The sequence below is a fragment of the Nilaparvata lugens genome, chromosome 3, assembly GCF_014356525.2.
Source record: "Nilaparvata lugens isolate BPH chromosome 3, ASM1435652v1, whole genome shotgun sequence".
Classification (NCBI taxonomy): domain Eukaryota; kingdom Metazoa; phylum Arthropoda; class Insecta; order Hemiptera; family Delphacidae; genus Nilaparvata; species Nilaparvata lugens.
In genome coordinates, this window is record NC_052506.1 from 79,981,061 (window position 1) to 79,991,443 (window position 10,383).

At 34.7% G+C, this 10,383-nt stretch overlaps 1 protein-coding gene across 1 annotated transcript in view; it reads right to left on the reverse strand.

The window, feature by feature from the left end:
• Positions 1–9,243, reverse strand: part of LOC111052589 — a 100,173-nt gene extending 90,930 nt beyond the window's left edge. The window contains exon 1 of the mRNA XM_039424749.1: positions 9,093–9,243. The gene's annotated coding sequence lies outside the window, so the exon portion shown is untranslated. The remainder of the gene's footprint in view (positions 1–9,092) is intronic.
• Positions 9,244–10,383: the final 1,140 nt, after the last annotated feature.

Consider the following 10,383-nt stretch of genomic DNA (forward strand, 5'->3'; position numbering starts at 1 on the left):
GTAAGAGGTTGAGTTTATACTCTTTATTCTTCCAAATGACAATAAGATGATATTATCATAAATGTTTTGATTCTTGAATAATAAACACAAATAATGAAAAGTTTTTTGATCAGCTGTTTTAGCACACTTGAAATTTGGCCAATCTGAATGTCAACGTCAACAATGCTTGTTGTCGTTGACTTCGGAAGTTTAGGTTAGAAGTTCTATCCTACTCTGAAAATCGAATTTGAATAGTTTATAATATATATCTTATCTGTATTTTATTCATCCAAATAAAATGATAGTATCTTATTGCATAATACTATTCAATTCTAGAAGCATAAACTGATTCCGTTTCATGAACCATTTTGTAAACACGTTCACATCAAATCAGAATCAGCTCACTTCAAGGCTATTTTACAGCCCTAGGGCCGTAAAACTTTTACCGGCCTGGTCAGAAAACCATCATTTTCGGCCTCCATGTGACGCACGAAAACCAGCTCATTACATCCAAGTGGGGCGAAAACTGTCATTATATTGAAGTGGGCGAAATGTTCTTTAACTGATGCTATGGGGTCTAGGTGAACATATTGAACATATTTGAAAATAATCTTTTAGGTTATTTAGACAAATTGAAATCTATCCAATTCGAGATCCTCAGCCTGTCGTAGTCGACGACGACCCAGCTTAAGATAAAGATATAAAAATCATAGAATCAGCTGATGAAAAGCGGAATAAGCGTGTTCGTGGCTCATGAGTCTGTACACCTTTAAATTCATGACAGAATCGCTAGAAGTAACTTTTCGCTTTGGAATACTGAATCCTAGCGGAAATGTGAGATAAGAGAAAGGGTTGTAAAAATTTGGCTTGTTCACTAGTAAAAAGTCACGGAATATTCATAGGCAGCATGAATATTCATCGGCTGATATTTGTTCACTTACGCCCATACTACAGGAGTCAGCGGTGATATTCTGCTGTTATGAATAAGTATACAAAAACCTTAGCCAATCCCGAGGCCGCATTATTGCTACCCAGTTCCGAGAAGTGGATGGCGCAAAAAATGAGCCGACTTTTCATAAACAAGCCATGGAAATTCAATCTTTTGGCGGCGCCAGGAAATTGAATTCTTGTTTTACAAGCTCATCGCCTGCTATGTTGTTGGTAAATGATCAACGATACTGTATACCTGTAATGTACATCCCTGTATAACCTGTGTAATAGAATCCTGGAATAACATAATCAACTCCTTTCTATCAACTACAAAAGGCTAGAAAATTGAATGGGTACTATGTGGGTAGATAGATAAGGATGAAGTCATTCTGTAATTTCTTTATATTGTAGAGTTTAGTACTCCCTCGAACATATCAAAAGTCTCACCAGCTCTTGATAGCCTACTCTCCATCATCGATTAGTTTGAATAATTGAAAATTCAATCTACATCTTCATAAAATCTACTATTTGATATAATCTCCCATAAAACCAACTGAGCAGTATCCTCTTGATTATCTATTTTAATACAAACAGACAGGCCCGGATGCAAAAGAGCTGGTTAAATTTCAACGATGATTGAATGACGGTTGAATGCCGTGAGAATCAATCGAAAATTGGAAACCGTCTCCAATTAGCACTTAAACACATTTGAAGATTAAGGCTATTTGGTACATTTTTTATGATTCAAATTGGATAATCTTTTTCAATATAATTATATATATGCATATGCATCCATATGCCCAAGTTAGAAAAAACATAGTTTTACACTTGATATGTTGAATACTAATGGAATCTAGTAAGTTGTGGAGCCACTGAGAAGCCTCTTCTCCAGCATCATGAACTTCTGTCAGCCCTCCATGATAGGAGTGTTGTGGACACTCAGATATTAGGTGATTCAATATAATTGTTGAGATCATTATAAGAGTGGGAAAAAGTGGCAACTGAAATTTTTAAGTGGTCTAATAAGCGAATTATGGGTTGTTGAAGTGCTAACTTTCCAGATTCCATTTCCTTTCCAGATCATAAACGGTCTCGACTATATTATTAGTACTTCTCTTGAAAATTCAAGAAATGTGTCTCTCCAAACTGTAAATAGGCCTATAACCATCCTAGGTGAATTGAGTATCTATATGCAAAAATAAAAGTTAATCAGTCCAGTAGTTCAGACGTATTGATGTGTCTTTCGTGAATTTCCTATTCCGTACGTGTATAAGCCGATTCTTTCCTTTATTATATTATTGATATAATAAAGTAACATTTTATTCTCCATATCGTTCATAAATAAAAAAGTAACGTTTTTTGTAAATTTGATAACTTGTTTATTTTGGCATTAATCGCGAAAAAACGCATATTAGAACAAAGCCAATGATATACTGAATGTATTAAAAAAATCCAATGGAAAATTCGAAACCGTTTATGATCTGGAAAGAAAACGGAGTTTTGCACTTCAACAACCCATAACTCGCTTATTAGACCACTTAAAAATTTCAGTTGCCACTTTTTCTCACTCTTATAATGATCTTAACAATTATATTAAAAAAAGAAAAATCTAATCAAATAAAAAATAGAAAGGTGTACTGAACAGCTTTAACAGACTCTTATGCAACCGGGTAAAACGGCAATAAAATGAATGTCGTCTGGAATATCAGAGCTACGAACAAACTACAAATATACTGAAATATACAAACTACAAGCTTCAAGCTTGTTCTTTGAGTCAAACCAATGCTTGGAGTTCGAGCGAAGTTTAACAATTAAAAGTTATCAAAAGATCCAATCTCAACCAATTATTAATTCAATGACATCTTTAGTTTGAAAGTGAATAACATAAAGTTTTATTGTATGGTCCTAACCAAACTTTCTCCATATTATATTCCAATAGATGATATTAAATGGTATTATCGTTAGGTAATAATAGCGTTTTGAAGTAATAGTGTGATGAACAACTATTCTAGATGGAGAAGTTAGATAATGAAATCGAAGAAAGAAATCTCATCTTCATAAAATGAGAGATTCGCAGCGGTTCAATGGATCGTCTCACACATATACAAGAATAAGATGTCATAAATATTCATAGCGACTCATTCCTGCCCTCATGTTTTTAAACCTCTGCAGGGATTTTTCTTCTTCTTCTCATAGTTACTTAATTATAAAAATAGGAAGAAAAATTAAAATCTCAGTACCCTTTTTGAATTATTTAAAACATGTTTTTTATATCATCGAGGAACAACTTTAATAATGGATGGAAAATTATCGTTCAATGATAATTACCTCAAACTTATTGATGCATCTCTCCTTTGACCTTCAACTTCCATATCTACTATAGTTTTCGAGGTATCTGCTTGAAGGTATGAGAAGACAACAAAGTCATCTGAGGATATTTCCACACATTAATATTAGGATATCGAAGGAAGCGTTGATGACTCTTCTACAGGGAGATAAAACTGACATAAAATATTCTCTAAGATGTTCCTTATCAAAGACCCAAGATGATAGACAAAATCCATTCCTTCAGGGTACGAGAATGGATTATCTTCCATTAAAATGTGATCGTTATTTGACAAGTCGATCAGATTACTAGTAACGCTCCCACTCATTTCTATAGTTTTAACAGAGTATTGATCGGCCCTGAAAGTCTGTACTCATCGGGACTGTTAGTTGAAACAATCGGCTGTCAATCTAATTCAACATGTTCTCATCAAAAATAACATGTGTGTGCCAGACATTCAATCTATCGGGAAGTTTTAATCAAGAGCAAATAATAGAAAAACAGATTCCTCATTCCATTTTGGGTTGATTACTCCTCATCATTGTCATCCAAATTCCTGCATATGTTTTCAAATCCGAGCATATTGTAATTCAGGAATGAATTGCTCCCTAAATTGCTCGTGAAATGGAAAATTGTGCTTGAAACATGTTTAGGTGACATGTGTGTCAAGTGAGTGTGACGTAACTGCTTTCCTAAATACTCGAAATAATTTTTCAGTGAGGGAAAGTAAGGTATGGATATCAATTTATTTATTTATATCGAAAATTTTATTCATCAAAATTTGGGAAAAAGACAGTTTTGGGATAGTCCTGTTGTCTTCTCCTAATCATATTATATATTGTATTGATGATTTGTGATTGTCAATGAAAAAAATCTGGTGTGGCGCACTCACACAACTTTCCTTGCCGTTATGAAAATTGATCACCTGACGCTAGTGTTCCCGCGCATCTCAATTCAAAGATTTGAGCCAGCTGGTGACAGGGCAATAACGCTGGAGACACACTTGAGGTCGGCTATCTCTCCATAGTGAATGATTTGATAGAATCAACAATAATTTGCAATTGAATAATCACATTTTCTCGAATTTAAAGCTTATTTTCAATTTCAGGTGAAAATGTTACTGAAGATTAATTGTAGAGATTTTAATGCTCAATCTACTCCACTTGATTTTTTTTGTTTCAATTGTATCTGAAGCCTGATAATTGGGAATCTATCTGCTTTGATGGGGCGGAGCTCCTGAAATTTTTACAGATATGAGACTTGTGGCAGTTGATAGAGCTTATCAATGACTATTTTAGGTATGAATTTGATCAAAATCGTTGGAGCCGTTTCCGAGAAAATCGCGAAAACCCCAGTTTGTGTCAACATTTCCGCCATTTTAGCCGCCATCTTGAATTGCATTCGATCGAAATTGTTCGTGTCGGATCCTTATAGTGGAAGGACCTTGAGTTCCAAATTTCAAGTCATTCCGTTAATTGGGAGATGAGATATCGTGTACACAGACGCACATACACTCATACACACACACACACACACACACACTTACACACACACACTCACACACACACTCACACATACAGACCAATACCAAAAACCAATTTTTTGGACTTAAGGGACCTTGAAACGTATAGAAATTGGGGTACCTTAATTTTTTTCGGAAAGCAATACTTTCCTTACCTATGGTAATAGGGCAAGGAAAGTAAAAATTAATAAATTTACTCATTCCAATAAAGTCTCATGGTCTAACGTTCATGATAATACATCATTGAGTCGATATTTTATCACAGTATGTGATAACCAATATGTGATTTACCAATATTATCTTTTACTCAAACAGTGGCTTTGAGAGTGGAAATTGAAATTTTATTCAATTTGAGAAAGCTCTCGGATGAATCACACCAACACTTATGAAAACTTTTAAGCTAAGTGAAATTTTATTTCATTTCCCGAGTGATTGATAATACTTTCGAATACAATAAAGGCTTACAGCACTATTTTTATGTGGTAAGTCAACATTGATGTTAAAAATCCCTAATTTTTATTCCATTCCAGTATACTTGGAGTAGCAACTCGTCATTTAATTAGCAAATTTCTGAAGAATTCCAACAACCTTGATTAATTTTTTTGTTAATAAGTCACGTTTATGGCTCTATCCTATACTTCGAGACTGATGCATGAACCTTTCATTTGAAAATTGATTCTATTCATAATGAGTGATTATCATTGAAATTAAGTGAAGCTGATTGATGAAGCTAGAGTATTAGCTTCAGCTGAACTGAAATTATTATTATTCAGAATATTATTATTCTGAATTATTATTAAACTATTATTATTCAGCTGAACTGAAACAATCCAGTTGTCTATCATATTGGTAGATGCTTATTAACTTTCCACAAATCAAGTATACTGTGTATTCAAAACGAGTTGTTTTCAAAATCGCTTCGAACTACACTTTACCAACAGTACTAATCCAGGATATATCTGACAATATCTGATGACTCATGCGATTTAATCTATGAGTGAACTTGGTTATAGTATTCTTGGAACAACTGTTCAATTCTCAGTAGGTTATGTCTACAGGAAAACCTTTTTCCGCCCATCGCATGTCAGTCTAAAACTGATAGGAAACAAAGTGGAAAAGTGATTGGTTGATCCATTTTCCTCACTTTATTTCCCAGTAGGTGGATACTCACTTCCTTTCGCAACAGTCAATCGGAAAGGTCAACCAGGTGTAGAGAAAGAGACAGGTGTGAATCCCCGGGAGTTTTTCATCAAAAAGGGAGTTTACTTCAAATTTGCACTGGAGAGAATAACATTTTCTCGAATTTCGAGCTAATTTCAAATTTTAGGTGAAAATGTTACTGAACATTCATTGTAGAGATTCTTATGATCAATCTTTTCCATTTGGAATTCTTTGTTTAAATTGTATCTGAAGCCTGAGAATTGGGAATCCAAAATCAAACTTTGCATAGATGAGGTGGAGCCCCTGGAATTTTTACAGATATGTGACTAGTGGCATTTGATAGAGCTTATCAATGACTATTTTTGGTATAAATTTGATCAAAATCGTTGGAGCCATTTTCGAGAAAATCGCGAAAAACCCTGTTTTTGACAACATTTTCACCATTTTAGCCGCCATCTTAAATCGCATTTGATCGAAATTGTTTTTGTCGGATCCTTATATTGTAAGGACCTTAAGTTCCAAATTTCAAGTCATTCCGTTAATTGGGAGATGAGATATCGTGTACACAGACGCACATACACTCATACACACACACACACACACACACACACACACACACACACACACACACCACACACACACACACACACCACACACACACACACACACACACACACACACACACACACACATACAGACCAATACCCAAAAACCACTTTTTTGGACTCAGGGGACCTTGAAACGTGAAGAAATTTAGTTCACAAATATTGATCTAACGTATTTATTCACGATTGATGAGAAGTACTTGACCAAGCACAAGAACAGGACCCAATTAAAACTATTATATCTGATTGAGTTTTTCTGATTGATTCATGTGACTGATTTTCAGAGAACTTTATAGTAATACTATAAAGTAACTTTAGTTACTTTAGTTTTAATTGAAGTTACTTTATAGTAAAAAAGAACTTTGAAGTAATTTGCAGAGAACGTTATAAAACGTCTCGAATCTCTGCTCTGGAAAATAATGATTTATGATAAGGACAAGCCGAACAAGCGGTTCATTCTATTTCAAGTTATATGATTTCGCAGCACCTCAATTATTTCGAAGAGATCGACTGTTGACTTCTCAAGAATCGTAGTCCATCAAGTATTGTGGTTACGTTTTACTAAGAAACACTCATCAAAAACAACATTTTTCAATAAAAACAAGAGAAGTGGACTCATGAGCTTTCAATCTCAATAGATATTTTACTTTATCCTGAGTCTGATATTGGTTTATTAGTTTTTAAAAATATGCTTCTCAAAGTAAAATTACATTTTGGTCTGTCTCACTACATTTTTAGACTCTCGAGAGAAAGTAAAGCTAGTCACTCATCAAAAACAAGAGTATTCATTAACAAGAGTATTCATTAATAACAAGAGTATCTATTAATAACAAGAATATTTATTAATAACAAGAGAAGCGAGCTCATAAGCATCCAATCTCAATAGATATTTCACCTTATCCTGAGTTTGTGTTGGTTTATTATTGGGAAAAATCTGCTTCTCTGAGCAGAAATACATTCTGGTCACTTATCCGTCTTACTACACTCAGATTCTCGAGTAAAATGGAAGCGAACTTTTATTTGTTGAATCATGAGGATACGATGACTCCCGATCCTGATTGGAGGAACGAAGTTGTATTTTCCTGTATTCGCCACCAGGTTACATATTTTTCGTGTATAGCTGTGGAAGATCTTGATAACATTATCGTTTTTGATAATTGAAATACGGAAATGACCGTTTTTCATCAGTCTCAGAAGTGATTGATCATTGAATTGACTAGAAAAAAACGTGACTATGTCTTTGGAATAGTAATGTTATATTATATAGCCTTCCCAATATTACTCAAATAGATAAATTTGGAATGTGGTTAGTTTTTCGATTGTTAGTAGCCTACTTTCCTGCACCTAGAGTTCTGTGTTAGATAATAATGTTCATAGAAGTTGAAAATTTCAATAAACTTACTACAAAGGAAACTTTTAATGAGAGTATTGCTCTCCTATCTAGTATCGATTCGTTAGTAACTAGTCAGTATTTTTCATGGATTATAGAAATCATATCCTTCATTCAATAGAGTATTCAATGTATGACGTTGAAATCTTATGCCTACAAGACGATTGTTGATTATAAATATTTTCTAGAGATGAATAGTCCAAGTAATGTTTCTGAGTATTTTGATCACAGACCATCACTGTTTATCTAATGATTCATTGCGTTCAACAGAAAACTTCAGTTCAATGTTCGGAATACTGGATAAAATTGATTTGATTATGTGATCAGGTTTATCAATTATTTTTCAGTTAAGATCTCAAATGTATACTATCACTAGACAGTCATACATTTAGTTTCTCGATCATTTATACAATCACCAATCATAAATATAGTTTTCTGTTCTATGTTCTTCCCCGAATTCCATGAGATAACTTCATCAGAGTTTCCTGAAACTATAAGGAGAATGAAATCTGTATTACTGAGGGGATCTCTGTATCCAACTGAAGAATTTATTGAATTATAGGAAAGGGAGAACAAGTTTTCCTTTGCATTTTTTGGTTCCACTTTAGGATTTTTATTACTATCCATATAGTAAAGTATATCTGGACTGATGAAATTACTGATGAGGAAGTATTTCAAAGGGTTAAGGAAAAACTATATATTTCGCGTATTTGAAAGAACAGACAGCATTCTTGGCTTTGCCATGTATTTAGACACAACGAATTTACGTTGAGAATACTGGAAGGTATAATAATTGGACAAAGGGCTCGTGGGAGACACTGGCTACAATATCTGAAGCAAGTTACCAAAATCTAGGGATCCTCATTCAACTGAAAAGTGGGATCTAGGGATCTACCAGAGCTACATTCAACTGAAAAGTACAGCTCTGTACAGAAAATGATGGAAAGCTGCCTACCAATCGAATGATTGAAGCTAAAAAAGACAGTAAAGTGTAACTTATTCGACTATTTTAATGTTGTCGAGTGTAGGCAACTAGTTGAATAAAGTATAATTTATGTTATCTACAACCGTTCCATATTATAAACATCACAAGATCACAATCAATTCCATAACGGGGGTCTTTTATTTGATTTGAGAAGTATGATTATGACAAGTTGTGACCATATTATCAGCACTCACCGATCTCGGTTAAGGCGTCTCGTCGAGAAGGGGCGTAAGGGTAGGAGGTTGACGAGCGTAGTAACACAGCGTTGGCCAATACTCACTTGTTGCTTTGCCGTTGCTAGCGAGTCGAATGAGCGCTCGCGAGAGTAGAGCGCCGTTATAAGTGGTGTGCGGCGGGTAGCATCATCTGACTTTGCAGGCGGCGTAGACTGCGCACAGTACTCTGACACAGCCAAGCCCCCGCATTAAATTATGCCGCCTTGCCGTTGTAATAGCCTCCTACAGTGATACTCTAACACAATTCTCCATCAGCTACATCAACATCAACCCATTCAAGCTGTGCTGACAGTTTGAAGTGTTTCACACGCACCCACCAGTGTGGTTTAGGTGTGGGGGGGGTTTGGTGCCCCGAATTGAATCTCACTTTCACCCCCACCCCCATTAGCCAAAAGTCACTTGGCACACCTCCACTGAGTCAACTTGTTACGCTTCTCATCTCGAATTCCATCAACGGACAATTAGAATTTCTTGTGAAGAGGCTGGTCAACAAAAATCAACTGTTGAAAGTTGAGAGAATTTTGTGTACATAGATCGATTCAGAACTATAAACTTATCGGGCAATTATTTTGACCTATAAATTGACATAAAATAAATAGCGTGAAAGCGAAGATTGATGATGATAAATAAATAAATGATATCTTTTAAAAATGTATGTATTCAGGGATACTTTTCATTTTATCTTCTTCTTCCTTAATTTATTCTTCTATATTTTATCCTTCTTCTTCCTTTTTTTCCTTCTTCTTCTTCTTCTTCTTATCCTTTATGAATAAATATATAATAAAATGCCACAAATTCTTTACTCCTCATCTGTCTTGATTTAATGTAATTCAGTTTGAGATGATGGGTTAGTCATTTGAGCTCTCAAGGTTAGTTAGAATTCTCATCTGAATCGATTCCACCTCATTCAGTTCAAGCTAATGGGTTGAAGCTTCTTGAGGTTGATTTCTGTACTCCTCATCTGACTCAACACTACGTTATTTAGTTTTAGTTAATGGGTTGAGCGTCTGGACTGATATCCAGACAGATTTGGGTCTAACTTCAATCCAGTAGGTGATCGTAGACAATACATAGGGAATAACTCCATATATTTTATTCATTTATCCATCTATTCATATATCATAATAGATAAATCGAATATATGATCAGAAAAGGACCAATAGGACTAGCCCAAAACTGTTGCCTTTGAGTCTCCAAATTTTTATAAAAAGAAGTATGTCTAAAACGTAGGTTATGTTGCTTAACTCTG